At 53.1% G+C, this 15958-nt stretch overlaps 1 protein-coding gene across 3 annotated transcripts in view; it reads left to right on the forward strand.

The window, feature by feature from the left end:
* Positions 1–15958, forward strand: part of FOXD2 (forkhead box D2) — a 37977-nt gene that overhangs the window by 14433 nt on the left and 7586 nt on the right. Inside the window, exon 2 of one of the 3 annotated variants that reach the window (XM_058842993.1) lies at positions 14587–14691. The exons of 1 other annotated variant lie outside the window; for it this stretch is intronic. The gene's annotated coding sequence lies outside the window, so the exon portion shown is untranslated. Of the gene's footprint in view, positions 1–8146; positions 9416–14586; positions 14692–15958 lie in introns of those variants that run through there. One more of the 3 variants, XM_058842990.1, reaches the window with a different exon arrangement.

The following is a 15958-nucleotide window of genomic DNA, read 5'->3' on the forward strand; positions in this document are numbered from 1 at the left end:
TCCTCCCTTTTCTCTCGCTGTCTGTCTCTTCTGCCTCACCCACTTCTTCTGAGGTCCGTCGAGGGCCGCTTTCCCACTCTGTCCAGGAGATTTCCGGCCGTGTCCACCCCCGGAATCTCTCTCTTGGCCGCAGCGAGGGGGGTCTCCCCTCCTTTGAACCAGGAGGGCGATTCCTCCGGCCTCAGCGCTTCCCCTGCCTGTGCCCGGCGTGCTGCGGAGCAGCTCAGGGCGAGTTTTTGGAGCCGGGGAGGCTGGAGCCGCACAGCCCCTTTCAGCCGCTGCATTTAGCGGGGAGCTGCCTGCGGGACGCCCGTACGGGGTTGCAGGGCTGAGCGTGTGCCGGTGCCCTCTCCCCTCTGGCTCGGGGGGTCTGTGCGGGACCAATTCGCACTTTATTAATTTTTTAAACGAGATGTACATTGGCGCCGCAAGCCCGTGGCAGCAACAGGTGACGCTGAGATCCAGGACGGGACAAAAATCATTCAGATGTTAGTGATATCCTCGGGTGAACAGACCCGGGATGCGCCCGCCCGCGGCCAGGGAAGGGGCTCAGCCGCACTGGGCAGCCGGCACGGAGCATCCTGGAGCCCGGCGGTCTTTCCTGAGCGCGGGCAGGCGGGATTCCTCGCTTCCCGACCGGCCTGGCTGCCCGCATCCCTTCCCCGGGATCCCGGGGGATTTGGTACGTGGGGATGGAGTGAACCATACTCATCCCTCCCTGCCATTGCAGGATGAAACCTGCAAGGGATACAATCCCCCCGATGAGAGGTCGGGACAGAGACCCAAGGGGTGTGATGAGTTTGTCCGTCAGTTTCTCCATGGGAGACTTCGTGTCGGTGTCTCGGGATCTGTCTAATGACCGGTTTAGTGGTGTTTCTCCCACCCTTGATGCTTTCTAGTTACTGGGGCTCGGACTCCATGACGCAGGGTGGCAGAGAAGCGCTTTTCAGGGGTGTCTATCTCTTTCATTCATATTTCGTTTTCCCTGCTTTAGCTCGCCTTTAAGTGAAATTAGATTCCTCTCTCGTCAGTACCGCGGGTTTGAAACGGCTTGAAACAACACCGGCGATTCCTTTCACTCTCACAAAAATTCCCAGATACTTCACTTTTCCCCGCCGGCGGAGGCGAGGGGAGAGCACTCGGAAAGGCCGTGGATGAGCCCCCGCTCACCCCCGCCCTCGCAAATCACTCTTCAGCACTGAGAGCTTTCTGCGGGGCACACGATCGCCTTTCATTCCAGCTGCACTCCCTGCAAAGTCCGTGGGAATTTTTCCCCCCACCCGAACGAGATTAGCTGGGGGCCCCCCCATGATGTCCACCCATCAGCCCTCGCCAGAGGGAGAAGAGGGGACAGAGGACAAGACCTCGGGTGTGGGGAAACTCCACGGCCGGGCGGGAGCGGAGCCGTGCTGGGGGTCGGACCCGGCAATGGGGGTGCCGCCGCTTACTCCTTAAATTGAAACAAACTAAATAGAGAAGGAAAAACTTCCTCTCTCTAGGTATGGGGCCAAAAAATGTCAGGGTCCAGCCAGACGGGCTCCCCTCGCCCCGGACCGCGGTTCCCCTCCCGCGGCAGGTCCCGGTGGGGTGCGTGGGACGAGGAGAGCGAGATGGGAATGAGCTGGTGGGGCAGTGCCGATCCCTTCGCTCCGACCTGTGGCACCCCTGCGATCTCTTCATTCCAGGAGAGAAACGTGGCTACAGAATAAAGGCAACAAAAGGAGCGCACAGGGCTCTGCCGAGAGCTCCGGGGCCGGGCAGGATGCAGAGCCGAGTGCCCACCGCCGGCCCTGGGACATGTGGGGGGCAATCCCTCCCCATGGCGAGCAGAGTCTCCCAGAGGCGCTCCCCGAACGCACCTTCTTACCCCTAAACCCCTGAGATTTCACCTGTGTTATTTCTAAAACGCTATTTTCTCTTCTTCCCCCCCCCCCCCCCCCATTTTTTTCTCCCTCTTATTTAATTACTTCTCTTGCAAAACCAGAGGCCGCTGACACCTAACGCGGCACTGAAATCCACGTCTCCTCTGTGACTTACAACCCAAATCCCAATCCCATGACCCTTCTCTTCCCCCCTCCGCCCCGGGTCCCCCACCCTCGGTCATGTGGGACACGAGTAAATTTATCCACCCTAGTGGAAAGGCCTCCCTTCTGCAGTTGCTCCGGAGAAGCCCGACACGTTTCACAAGGAGGATAATTTCAGTTTCCCACCTTTCTCTCTCTTTCCTCCTTTTTAACTCGGTTTTAATTTCGTTTTCTCTCTTGTCCCACGAGGCTGCCACCTCTCCTCAGGCATGCTCCTACTCTGTGTATGTCCTTCAATAAGTCCCTGCCAAGAGGGTCACTTCAGAGGGACGTTTTTGAAGACTCTTCAGCTCAGGAGATCGTCAAAAAGAACATTTCTGACCTCCCTGGAGTGGGAGCGAGCTGAGCCCATGCCATGTCCTCAGTCACCTCTGCTGTCCCGGGGCTCCCACACCCAAGGAGCTGGATGTGTGTCTAGGGACAGGGATCCCCTCTTGGCCCTGCGGCGGGGGACACCCACCCGCCGCCTCCTCTCCTTCTCTCCCGCGGCTCCGGCCGGTCCTTTCTCACCATCTCGGCTGCTTTTCCCCACCCCAGCTCCTGTGGGGAGACCGCACCCTCGGGTCCCCCCGGGCACGGCGGCTGGCACAACCAGAGGCGGCCCAGAGCCAGAGGTTCCAGCAGCAGCCAGAGGTGGGGAACCAACCCTGGCCAAGCTGCGGGGTGGTCCCCGCATGCCACCCTCACCAGCTCTGCTGAGATGTGGGTGGCAGTAGCAATAGGGCGCCCCTGGCAGCCCCAGAGGTTGTGTTCAGGGGAGGGAGGGAGCTCCGGAGGGTCGGGCAGCCCTCGGAGGCCGGGGCCAAGCGGTGCCCTCAGACCCTGCAGCCCCGGCCCCTTCCCCACCCGCCACGGGCGCTCCGAGCGGGGCTTGGGAGCATCCCCTGTCTCCGGGCGGATTTTCGGCGTGGTGCAAGTGTCGGTGCCGCGGCTCCGCCGTCGGGGCCGGCCGGAGGAAGCCGCTCCACCGCCGCAAACCGCGTGTGAACCGGCTGCGGGCGGCGCCGCTTCGACTTGCGCAGAATTCTCCCCCTTCCACCCCCTCCTTTTTTTTTTTTTTTTAATTTTTTTTTTTTTTTTTTTTTATTTTTTTCGGCGTTGCCAACAGTGGGCACGTTTCCCTTTCTTTCCGGAATGGGGGTTTGCCCCAACCGCAGGCAGGTGTTGGGCACATTTTGGTAGAGGTAATGAAACCACGGCTCTGAGTGGAGCTGTAAGGTCTTTCCTCTCTGTCCTTGCTCGACAAACTCTCGCCCACGGGTTCACATGGGAAAAAAAAGGAGAGAAATTGGTAGGATCTATTCGTTTACCGGTCTCACTGAGAGATCGGCAAAAATATTCCGGAAAGCGTCACTGAAATCCTGTAGGGCTCGATTTCAGGCGCTGCTATCAGCTGTCGATGAAGAAAGACGGGTAGTACGTTCTCTTATACAGAAATTAAACATATTTGAGGCTCCCGCCAGATCCAGCTGACATTATAGTCGATATTCCTAGAATTTTCCTTCTGCTTTTGCACAATACTCCTTGGTCACACTTATTTATGTGCCTGGGACAGAGAGCAGATTCATCGAGAGGGAAAGGCGTCTGGTGATAATCGGAAACAGGGGTCCTTTTAAAAACATCCTTTCTGGCCCCAAAATTCGTGGGGAAAAATAAAAATATGTGAAAGTACCGTAGCAGAACCGATGAGAAATAATAATGGCAAATTAATCGGAAACGAACGTTTCCCTGAAAACCAAGTGGTGCCCAGCGGATTTCCAGCGCGGGGCCGGGCCGAGGGAGAGGCTCCCACCGCCCAAGCCGCAGGTGCCTCGGCGGGGCTTTAGACCCCTTAGCTTTGTACCCTTGTCCCCTCCCGCCGAGTGCTCGGGCAGGGATGGATCCCGTCTCGGTCCCGATTCCCAGCCCCGGGATCCGCGCCGTTGCCGCTTGGAAATTGGGCACTTTGGGCATTTTCGCCTCCCGCGGGCGCGGGGACTCCCTCGGGCCGCTTTTTCTGGGAAGGTTTTATATAAACCAACCTCCCGCCCGACACACTTGGTTTTTTGCTGGGTAGCCGTGTGAATTCCCGGGCTGCCCCGACGGGAAGGTGAAGGATTTTGCCGGGTTGCTGCCGGTTTTTAAAGGAGGGAGAAGAGGGATGGGGGGTGGGGGGGCGGCGGCTGCCGCCTCTATTTTAATGTCATTATAGTTGCCGTGGCAACCCATTGGATCACTCCTCCTGGAATGAACCTTGTGACAATGGTTGGTTTGCGAGAAATCGGTAAATGTGCAACCGGGGGACACAGCTACATTACCGCGAACAACGGCGAGGGTTTAACATGTGACCCTTCCAATTATGCTGATGATACCTCGGTGCAGCTGCCTCCGCCGTGCTGCCAAGATGTGGCTCTTGGGGGGGTTGGGGAGGGTTCCCGGGGCTGTTTCAGGGCACAGCCCGGTGGGGATGGGGCCGCAGACTGCACCGCCTCTGCACTGAGAGGCGAACAGCATCTCTTCATCGGGATCGATCCCAACCACTAAAAGAAATAAAGAAATAAAGGAAAAGAAAAAAAGAAAAAAAAAGAAGAAGAAAAATCTTTTTCGGGGGAACGTGGAGAGTTGAATATGTGGAGGGGCTGTGGCTGCAGGGCTGTGGAATAAGGACCTGCTTTGGGGGTCGGCAGAGACACCCTCCGGCCCCGGAGCACACGGTACATCTGTGGCACGGCTGCAGGAAGGAACGAACGAAACCCGCCCCCTCCCCGAAAAAAAAAAATAAATATATAGTTACAAGCCTTAAAATATGGTTCAGAGAATTACAAGTAATCAGAGCTGCGGGGGTCAGCAGTGCAAACTTTTTAAGACTAATGTTTATTTAGAAAAGTGAGTGGTGTCTGCGTTGCTTTTCTAGTGCCCCAGCACAAAAGTCCTAATGGCTTTTGCAGACTTTCCATCACAAACTCCTGCACAGGGCACAGGGACCACCACCGAAAGTAACCCCAAGCCGCCCCTTTCAAAGGTATCTTCGGCCCAGGGTTTATAACCCCCTCGCCCGTCTTTCCATGAGCAAGTGACGACATTTTTTGCACCCCCTCCTCAGTTTTGCCCCTCTTTTGCATTAGTTTGGTGTAATCCGAACCCTCCCTAATACCGTGGAGGAGAGAAATCGGGGGATGGGAACTGCTCTCCCCACTCCCTCCGCAGCCCCGTTCAGCCCTGCACGGCTGCGGTCCTGCCAGCAGCGCGGGGCTTCAGCCGAGCTGGAAACCTCGTTAGGGAGCAGCCGGGGGCAGAGGCAGGAACCGGCGCGGGCGGGCTGGCCGCTGTCCTCACATAAGGCAGAGCTGGCAAATCCATTCTCCCGTCTCACCCCTTGCAGCCCCTCTCCCGGGAGCCCAGCCACAACACCGGCCCTTGTGTAGCTTTGGGTGTCTCTGCTGAGCCCATCCCAAAACTCATCCCCTGGATAAATCATGATCGCCAGCTGGGATTTGACTGCCTTAGCAGACTCGAGGCTCCGTCTCGGGATGCTCCTTTTGTTCTCAGGACTGGAAGATTAAAACCAGCAACTTCGCACACCTCTTGGGACAATTCCCCCTCGACTTTAAACAGGAGGTGGATACAGGGAAAACGCAGACTTGGAATCTCACTGAAAGCCAGTGGCCCCAGCCCTAGGTGCCTTGCAGCAGGGCGGGGGGAAAATCGGCTGTGTTCAGCTCCTTCCCTCTTGCCCTTGGCAGGTGTCAGGGAAGGACGAGCAGGACAACAGGATGTTGTCCCCTCTCCTGTCATTAGCGTTCACAGCTCATCGCTGAGCAACCAGAGCGGCTTCGCAGTGGGACGTGCAGGAGAGAAATAGGGTGGCAAGAGGAATGCGGTGCAAGGGGGAGAGAAGGGGGCTGGATCTTGCTTCTTTTCCAGCCAAGTGATTGTCTTGTCCTGATCCTGAAAAGGTAAGCTCGGTTTAACCCCTTCTTTGGTCTGCAGAGAGAAAAATACCTAGCTCAAATCTGGAAAGGCTGAACTAAGAAATGACGGCTGAAAGTGCCTCTGGAAACACACACCTGAGGCTTGATCCTGGCTCCCCCCGTCTGAATCAAGCACGGGTGCTCAGCTATGTCAGAAGGAGGTCCAGGGTTGATGTCGAGGCTGGTGCTTCGAGGCTGAGTTTGGTGGAGGGGAAAACTAAACTGCTGAAATGTGCTTGACACTTGAGGGAAGATCATCTCCTCTCTCTCAAGGGCTTTCATTTGAAGGGCTTGACTCTGCTTTCAAACAAGTTGATAAGACATTCCGGCCTTCCGGCTCCCATTATCTCCCCGAGGGCACTGCACCCTCGTCACCGCGGTTCTGGAGCACCCAGATGTGGTTGCTGTAATTGCTCAGGGAGTAATTGCCCCAGGCAGGACCCCATACTTCTCCTCATGGTTTGGAGACCTGGTGCAAAGCTGGGCAGTGGGCAGGGACTGGATGATAGCAGCCCCTTGCTATTCTGTATCCCTCTATCCCCCTTACAAAGAAAAAATGCTGGGAACACCGTTCATCCCAAAATGTGGAACATTTGGGCTGGAATCTTTTGGATGCATTTGAAGAGGGGAGGCAGGGAAGAAGGGTGATGAGAAGGGCATGAGAAGGAGAGAGAGCTACAGCCTTGCTGGCTGGAAGTTGATTTGTCTGAATCCTGTCCTTTTGTGGCTGTCATTGTCACTGTAGCCAGGAGATGCAGCCACAGGCAGATGAGGCTCAGTCATGTGAGAAGTGTCCCACAGGTATCACAACACTGCAGCCGCTTGCCTTGCCCCTCTGTTTGAACCAAAACTGTACTTCCCCCTGCTAGGGAAGGGCTGGGAATTTCAACCAGCTTCTCCTGCAGCTGTGTGCTGCTCCCCAGGCCCCTGCTGGGGTGGAGAGGTGCATGTGACATCAGGGTTGACAGTGAGAGATGGAGCAGGTGCCCATGGGTGACCCAGAGAGTCCATGGGCCAGTGCAGCAAAGCCCCTCCATCCCCTGGGGGCTGGGGCCGGTCTGATGCTCCAGAGAGGATTTTCATCTCCCTCCTCGATGTCAGCAGAGCACAAAAGCAGGGAAGAGGTCAACCCCTCTGTTAATACATGTGTTTTAAATAACTGGTATTTTTATTTCTTCCCTTCGGTGTGGTGGGCTTGGCACACATCTTTGTTTGCACAATTGTCCTGCCCATACGTTCTGTTGCCCAAGTATGGAGAAAAAGATCCCATGTGTGATCTGGAGGTGTGCTTTGCTGGTTCTGACATGTAAATATTAACCAAGAAACAACAACAGAGAGACAAAAAAATCCCTCCTACCCTTGAACCCCTTCAGATCCCTTTATTGTCCAGGCATTTGTTGCACTTGGACTGGCTTTCCACTTTCTCCTCTCAGAGAGGCTGGCTCCAGCAATGGTCCCCAGATTCCTCAGCTACATCCTACTGAGGGAAAACATTTATTGAAGTTTTCAGCTTATTAGGGAAATACATATTTCTGCTTCTTTTCCAAACTCCACTGATTCTTTTCGAAACCAGCCCTGCGTGTCAGCATGAGGGCAGGCGAGGCATCCCCTCTCTCCCCCCTTGCAGATGTATGAACTTTGAGTACCCCAAAATGCCATGGAGGGGAAATTCCTACCACTACCATGTGCTTCACTGGTGGACAAAAGCGGTGAGTATGTGTGTAGATAATTCTCCTTCCTAAAGCTGTGCTTCAGCTCACCCACACCTCTGAAGAAACACAGGGTATCTGGACACACCATCCAGCTCCCCAGATAGCCATGTTTCAGATGAACTTTGCCAGGGCAGCTTTGATGAGGTGAGAGGGCACAGGAAGGTGTCCAGTGAGAGAACTGGACAGCCTGTTTCACATGAAGAAGAGGAAATACTTTCCCTGGGTCATCCTGTAAAACTCACTCTGCTGGCAGGTTCTCAGGTGGTAACTACCAAGTGCTCAAGTCTGGATGTGGCCTTTAACTTCACATGTCCTTCAGGCTTCAGCTGCCTGAGGTTGGCAGAGACTAGCAGGGAGAGAATCATTCTGTGCTCAATGTTTCTTTTATTTTCTTTCTAAGCATCCATCCCTAGACACTGCTGGAGAGGAGATTCTGGAGCTTTGGATGAAATCCCACAAATTTTCATGGAAGCAGAACAGCAGGAAGGCAAACAGGAAAGAAGAGGAGTAATATACTAATCTCAGGGGCACTTGTTGCATTTCTCTCTTTTCTTTGCTGTGCTGTTTCCTTTTCCTCCAGCCACATACTACAGGATTACGGCAAATGAATTAAGGGATTAAATCATAAGGGAGAATTAGGATCCTGCTGATGTAGAAGCAGAAAACCAGATGGGCTCATTGAACTCTAGATGATGCAAGAAAATCTTGGGTAGTGCTTTGGATGTAGGTCACAGGATAATTCAAGTTATTTGGAACCTCTGAAGATCTCTGGTCCAACAGCCTCAAAGCAAAGTCAGTTTAGATCAGATTGCCCAGGGCTTTGTCCAGTGAAGTTCTGAATCCCCAAGGATGGACATTCTCCCACACCTCTGGTCCTCTGTGTTGAATCATCTTCAGGGTAAATTTTCCCCCAATATCTAATCCAAGCTTTCCCTTCTTCAGCTTGTATTTGTCACTTCTCCTTCATGTCTGTGTGTACTCCAGGGAGATGTCCAGGTTCATGAGGACCCATTCAGGGCCTGTTGTACCCCCCTTGTAAACCAGATTGTTGGGCACAAGTTTCCCATCTTAGACAGAGGGTTCTGGGCCTTCTGAGCACCTCGGATTCTCCCAGTGTGATCAGGCCTGGATGGGAGGTCTCACCTCTCCATGGTGCATCAGTGCTGCCTTTGAATTGCTCTCACCTGTGTATGCAGGGTGAGGATTTGCTGCTACTGTGACTGGAGACATCCCAAGCAACATCCAAACATCACCCCCATAACCCACTTTCAGGATCATCCAGGAGGCGGTGGGTCTGGAGAAAAAGGACATCTGGTGGCCTTTGGCCTGCTGCATCCACCTGGGGAAACAAAGGCATGGATAATAAAGGTCACCTGTTCACCTTCATGGCTGACAACTGAGCCAAGAAATTCCTTCTCCCCAGTGCCCTGAGCACTCCTCCAGACTGCCTGGGGTCATACAGCATGAGGCCATGCTCAGACACAGCTTTTGGTGACAGGCTCACAGGCAGGTGGACCTCTTCCAGTACATTTTGGCAGCTGGGAATCATCTCAGCGAAAGACAGAGCTGTGACGTGTTTGGCTGTGCCTTGCAGGAGGGAAGAAAAAATTAAAAGTAAAAGAAAAAATAAAAGAGAAAAGACAAAAAGGATAAAAGTTGTCTACAACTTCCCAGCCTGTCCTCAATCCTAGGAAAGGATGAGAGGGCTTGTTCAGGGAAAAGGTAGCCTGACCCTGTGCAGTGAGAAAGGGAGAGGCAGAAGTCATGAAACGGGGCTCTGTTTGGACTCAGATTCCATTTGCATGGTTAAAACTTGCTGATCCCATACAAGGTTCTCCTGGCTGAGAGCTGAACTTGGTTCCACAGCCAAGCTTTCTTCTTTTCCAGAGTGTTCAGCATAAATCAGACTTTCACAGCCGTCTTTCAGTGGAAGGAGCAAGAAATCACATTTTGTCTCCTGTCCAGGAGCTCTGGGAGAAAGGAGCTGTCAGAGACCCAGGAACCAGCCCAGATCTGCTGACATGAGCTCTGTGAATCCTTCTGCCTGGCAGTGCCTTCACCCATCTGCCATAACAATTCCATCAGCTCCCATGCGCTGCTTTTCCCAGGCAAGATCCCAGCCAGGCTCCTGACGTCCAAACAAGGGATACAAAACCAAAACATCTTTTGGGATGGGCTGTACTCTGCCCTGCATCTCACCCAAGACATTAGAAGGGTTTTAAAACAGACCCAGGTCTGGTGCAGCGCTGTGCTGTGACCATTTGCATTCCCCTGGGGTTTAACCTTTGGGGTTTTTTTTTCCCCTAGAGGATCAGCCCAGAGAAGTCACACTTCCACGTGTTTTTATAACTCTCTTGTCACTAGTCTCACTAGGAATTATTTTCTCAATATGTAGGTAGAATTTCCCTTGCTGTACCTTTTGCTTCCAGGGGGATGGTGGCTCCACCGTCTCCTTCTCTGGCTGAACAAACCCATCTCTTTCCACATCTTCCAGCTTGGCAAAGCACTGCTAATTTTCCTTGTAAAGCTTTGTAAGCATTTGAGGGAGAGGGGCAAGTTCCCACAAACACTACATGGGTCTTGTCTATCTGTGGCTCTCCTAGCAGGAGGGGAGGGTTTGGTGGAGGCGGCTGCAGAAATCCTACCAATGCCTGCAGTGGACCAAAAGCTCCATTGCTGATCCTATTGAAACAGAGGGTTAAAGCCTCTCTGCTAGAGCCATTCCCTGCTAGTGAGATCCATACAGTCCATTAAAATTAGGGATCTTATTATGGGCTATATAAAAAAGGTAAAGAGGAAATGAGAACCTTATGAAGAGTTTCTTATGTGTGCAGATGGCAAGGGCATCTGAGGCTAAGAAAGCCTTTCCAACAGGCTTTTTCCAAACAGAACTGCTTACTTTACAGGGTTTCCCCTCTTTTAAAAAGAGATAAATAGATGCAGGAATATCTATTCTGGACAATTCACACTTGCTAACCAGCCACACTGTCCTTGAGATAGAAAAACAAATCCTAACCCCGTATCATACTCTCTCCTGGTTTCAGCTGGGATAGAGTTAATTTTGCTCCTAGTAGCTGGTACAGTGCTGTGTTTTGGATTTAGTGTGAGAATAATGTTGATAACACACTGCTGTTTTAGCTGTTGCTAAGTAGTGCTTACCCCAAGTCAAGGACTTTTCAGTTTCCCATGCTGGCCAGCGTGGAGGTGCATGAGAAGCTGTGAGGGAGCACAGCCAGGACAGCTGACCCCAAGTGACCGAAGGGATAATCCATACCATAGATCATCGTACTTGGTATATAAACAGGGGGGAGTTGGCCAGGAGCCACTTGCCACTGCTTGGGGATGGGATGGTGAGAAATTGTGCATCACTTGTTTTTCTTGGGTTTTAGTCTTCTCTCTTTTTGTTATCTCCCTTACTATTATTAATTATTTAATATTATACTGTAACTAATTTCAATTATTAAACTGTTCTCAGCCCATGGATTTTACTTTTTTCTAATTCTCATCCCTACCCCAATGGGGTGAGGGCGACTGAGCAACAATCTCCATGGTATTTAGTTGTCTGCTGGGGTTAAATCAAGACATGCTCTGAGGAGCACAGTCTCCTTTTGCCCTAGCACCAAATTCAGCTTTCAGATGCACTTGTAGGTCATACTCGGCTCTCTCCTGAATCAGGAGGAGCAGATTGTGTTTGCTGCCTCCTGCAGCCTGACTGAGGACTGGTAACACATCCATCAGCACACAGGAGTTATTTGAGTCTATTGAGGAGCATCAGGAGCACTGAGAGCTGGCCAAAACTGGGAATTCGACCTTCCAGCAGCGGCCACTGCTCTGTCTCTGTTTCAAAGTGGCAGAAACCAGGGACCTCAAGCATGAATGGACTGTGTGTCTGTAGCAGAACCAGAGACCCTTGGAGTCTGGGCATCTATTTGCTTGGTCTAACCACCTCCTGGGACATTTTTAACCTGTCTCATCCTGTCCCCACACGCATGGCTGTCCTGTCACACAGCAGTGGCAGAATGGGAACAGGTCCCAGAGCTGCTCTCTGGACCTGTAGGATCCTGTGGGAACCCTTGGCTACTGCCTTAGGTCCTTAGGGGCCCAAAGAAAAAGTGGAGACAGGAAGCGTCCTTGGAGCATGATCCTTATCTATACAGAAGTATAATCTCTCTTTAAAGGTGTTGTAGGGGAGTGATTCGTGTCCCCCTGTGCAGGCTGAGAGCTGAAGCACAGTGAGGCTAAGTAACATGAGCAGGGTTGGGCAGATAACCTGTGGCAGAGCAAGAACAGCAGCCCAACAGTGTTGTGAGCCCTTGTCGCCACTGCTTGTCACCACTGCTCAGTGTCAGAGCTCTGGCCACCTTGCTTCCCTGCCCACCCAGCCAGGCAGCCCAGTCCTTTCTCCTTCAGACTCTTAAAATAAGACTCGCAAAGCCTTGAGCGTGGTTTCGATTTCATTAATAAATCCCTGCTTGCACTTGAAGCTGCTGTGCCTTTTAAAACATTATCCGTGGCTCTGGTTACACTCCTGATGAAAGCAGGCATGGCCCTATTAGCTTTCATGGCAAACAGCACTGCCACGTCCTGCGATCCTTTACGCACTCGGTGTAACCCAAGTTTCACAGGAAAGGGAGGGGGCAAAAAAGGCATCTTGAAAGGCAGTGTCCTTCTCCTTCACTGCAGACCGAGGGCATTGCACACTTGAATCCCTCGCTGAAACAGCTTCCATTAACCCGTGCCATTTTTCAAATTGTTTTAATTTTTTTTTTTAAAATTGTTACCAACAATTACCTCCCAGCTCTGCAACTCCCACCTGATGCCTGTGTCCCCCCGGCCCTGGGAAGGGGCTGTACCAAGGGGCAGGAATGGGGTGTGGAGAAGGGAAACAGGAGCTGCTTGAGCAGTGAGGAGCAACAGCTGCTCTGTAGTGCAGTCTCCTCTTTGTGGCTCAGAGAGGAGGTGTTCTGCTGGGGAGCAGAGTTAAGCGTCCACAGCCAACCAGTGTGAAAAACCTGTGGCAATAGGTTTGCTCTGGTTCATTAATCCCAGATCTGCAGATGGGTAAATTGAGGCAGAAAGGGTTCAATGCTCACTAGGGGTAGAGGATGGGGAGGACAAGGGGAACTCTGCTCCAAAACTGCTGAGGTGAGTTTTTAAATGCCTTCAGCTTTGCTCTGTCCCTTAGGCAATGCTTGGAGAGCTTTGTGGAAGTGAGTTTGCAGCAAAAGGAGAGAGAGACTGTGCTCAAACAAGCCAGCAGGAAACCAGCACAGAGATGCAGGAGTGTGGAAGAGATTAAAGGAAATAAAAAAGGGGGAAGGGGAAAGAAAAACAGACAGAAGGAGAAAGATACTAAGAAAAAAGACAATAATGAAATGAGAAAAAACGTGAGAATAAGGAGAAGAGAGGGAGGACAGTGAGGAAGCCCCTTTCATCTCCCGAAGCAGGTGCTGGGGGCCATGATCCCTCTCCTGCCCTGGATTACACATTTCCACCTGTGTCCCAGCATGTTCCCTGCCCCACAGAAGTGCTGGCTGCCCTGCCCACCCCCGAGCTGAGGCTGGCAGCTGTCAGAGGGGCTGGATGGCCAAGCTCTGGCCTGGCTCTCTCGCTGCTCACACAGAGCAGCCGGGAGAGGGTGGCAGGTGAGCGAGGCACAGTCATTGCTACAACAGATGGCAGAGGCATGACATTACATGGCAGGGCTATTATTTATTGAGTGCTCGTGTTTGTCATGGCTGAAGATGACATCTTATTAAAGAGTCATGACACTGGGCCATTTTTTTAAGCCTAGGGGCCAAGAAGGCTAATGAACAGGGATGGCTCCAGGAATAGATGGAGGGAAGTGCTGTTTTCAGGTCACAGGCAAAGCTGACTAATGTTTCACTGACCTGATTTCTGGGTGATTTCCAGGCACATCTTGCTCCTGCTGATTAGGGATGGATGCTTCTTGCCATGGCCTGACAGTGCCGGCTCAGGGGGAAGCTGCTCTCTCAAGAGACCCTGTGGCAAGGGAGCAAAGCCTGAGATGTGTCATGAGAAAGCTCCCACCCACGGACAGCCAAACACCAGCACTGCTGCAAACAAGGGCATGTGGCGGATCAAGCTTTTGGACAGGCTTCCCCAAATTCCACCTTGCAGGAGGTTTGCAGGAGGGCTCTCAGAGACCTCGGGCAGTAGCTGGGGGAGTGTGGGAAGCAGGACCCCGCTCGTCACCGTGGCTCTTTCACTCCTGTGTGATGCTTGTCAGGACAGCCAGACCAGCAGCAGGGCTGCCTGGCTCATCGTGGCCCTCTCAGCCTGCCCTGGCACCACCTCTGCAAGGCTTGCCCTCCTTAGCCTGAAACAAGAGCCGTCTCCCTGCAGCTCCCATGCACTGGCTCCTTATCGCTGACCCTCTCTGTCAGTGCAGATGCTTGACTAATGTTCCCTTGTAAAATGTTGTGTTAAGCACATTCCAGGCGCTGACATTAAATACTTGGGCCGGGGCAGCGCTCACCCTCCGGCGGCCGCAGCGCTGAGCCAGCCCCGGCCCCAGCCACACGCCGGTGCTGCCACAGCCAAATTTGCTTTTTTCTGCCCCATCCCCACCTCCCCCTGCCCTCCCTCCGGCACAGCCAGCGTGGGCAGCGGGGGAAGGAGGCAGCGGGCAGGAGCACGGCTGTCTGGCAGATGAAATAATAATTACCCCGGCCGCCTCCGGCCTCCCTCGCATTCCTCTGTGCTAACAGCTCGGCTTATTTTGTTTTCATCCGCAAATATTGACTCGTCGGGTTCTTTTCACCTCGTGCCTATTAAAAAGGCATTGCTCAGAGTATCGTTATTGAATTTGTTCTGCAGCTGCGAGAAGCATCCAGCAGCTTGAAGGAATTCACCCACACCGTTAGCGCAGGCCCTGACGGCCTTGTGCCCTCAGTATCCCCCAAAACTGCTTTGCCTGCTGCTCTCCAAGAGACGGGACCTGGGTCTGGCTCAGCAAGGATTCCACCCAGCCTTTCCACCAAGGGGGAGATCAGGATGGTGCTGGGGATGAGGCAGAACTGTCATCTGCTCCTGGGGATGCCTCTTTGCTGCTCTGTGCCTCAGTTTCCCAGGTCAGCCTTGTGGTTCCTGGCCATTTTCATAATGAGCTGGGAGTGTTAATTATGGACACGTGATTTAACAGCCTGACCTTTTGTTGCTGCAACTTGTTCTTCAATATTCACTTCAGCTTGAATATGTAGAAGTTGTTTCCAGATGCCTTAACCTGGCTGGAGCAATAACCAGAAAAATAAATCCCTTCTTTTCTCCCTGAGCTGAATTATCTGGGTAATTAGTGAGCGGGACAGCAATGCTCACACAGCTCCAGTGTGAGAGTTTGGGATCGTGGTTGGGAGGGATGTTGATGCCTCTCCCCCCTGCAGGGGTGTTTGGGGTGCAGGGCAGGGATGTACAATCTCTCCCCACTTTCCCCACAGCGTTTAGCCAAGGGCAGGGGTGGCAGGAGAGCAGCCTGCTCGTGAGGAAAGCCCCTGTTTCGGCAGCTGTGCTCAGCTTTGGCATCTCTCCCAGAATAAAACTGACTGGCACCACATTCCCAGGGACTGGCCTCTGTCCCCAGCCCTCCCTCCAGGGGAAATCCCAGGGATGCCAGCATTCTGTCAGCAGATCTCACCTGATTCCCAGATGGGAATAGGAATTGAGACAGGTGAGAAAGGCTGAAGCATCAGAGGGCATCCTGAGGTGAGTGTCCTTATTGAAACCTCTCCCTGTCACCTGTGAGTGTCTCAATGAACCCTTCTCCATCAGAAGTCTGACAGATGCTTGCTCCTGTGGGTGGGCTGGGCTGTGGTGACCCTTGGGATCCTCTATGTCCCCGTCTATGGCAGGATCCTTTGCTCAGCTTCACCACCCTTCTAACTCCCTCCAGATGCCTTTTTAACCTCTTCCAGCAAGAAAAGAGGCAGCAGGTGAAACCCCAGCTCACCACCCCTGCCTACACCCCAGCGATAGCCACCAGCCAGGCGTGGGACATCAGGAAAAGCTCTGAGCCTGTGGTGGAGTGATGCTCTTTCCGGGGGAGGGAGGGATGGATGGTGTGTGGCACATGATCCCAACTCCCTGCACTGAGCAGGTTGTCTCCTGCCTCGTGACCAGCCTGCAAAAAGGAACGCGCTGCCTCCTTCTCCCAGCGCCTGTTTGTGGAAAGCAAATGTCAGCGTTGTCATGCCCA

Source organism: Poecile atricapillus, chromosome 7, assembly GCF_030490865.1.
Source record: "Poecile atricapillus isolate bPoeAtr1 chromosome 7, bPoeAtr1.hap1, whole genome shotgun sequence".
NCBI classification, from domain to species: domain Eukaryota; kingdom Metazoa; phylum Chordata; class Aves; order Passeriformes; family Paridae; genus Poecile; species Poecile atricapillus.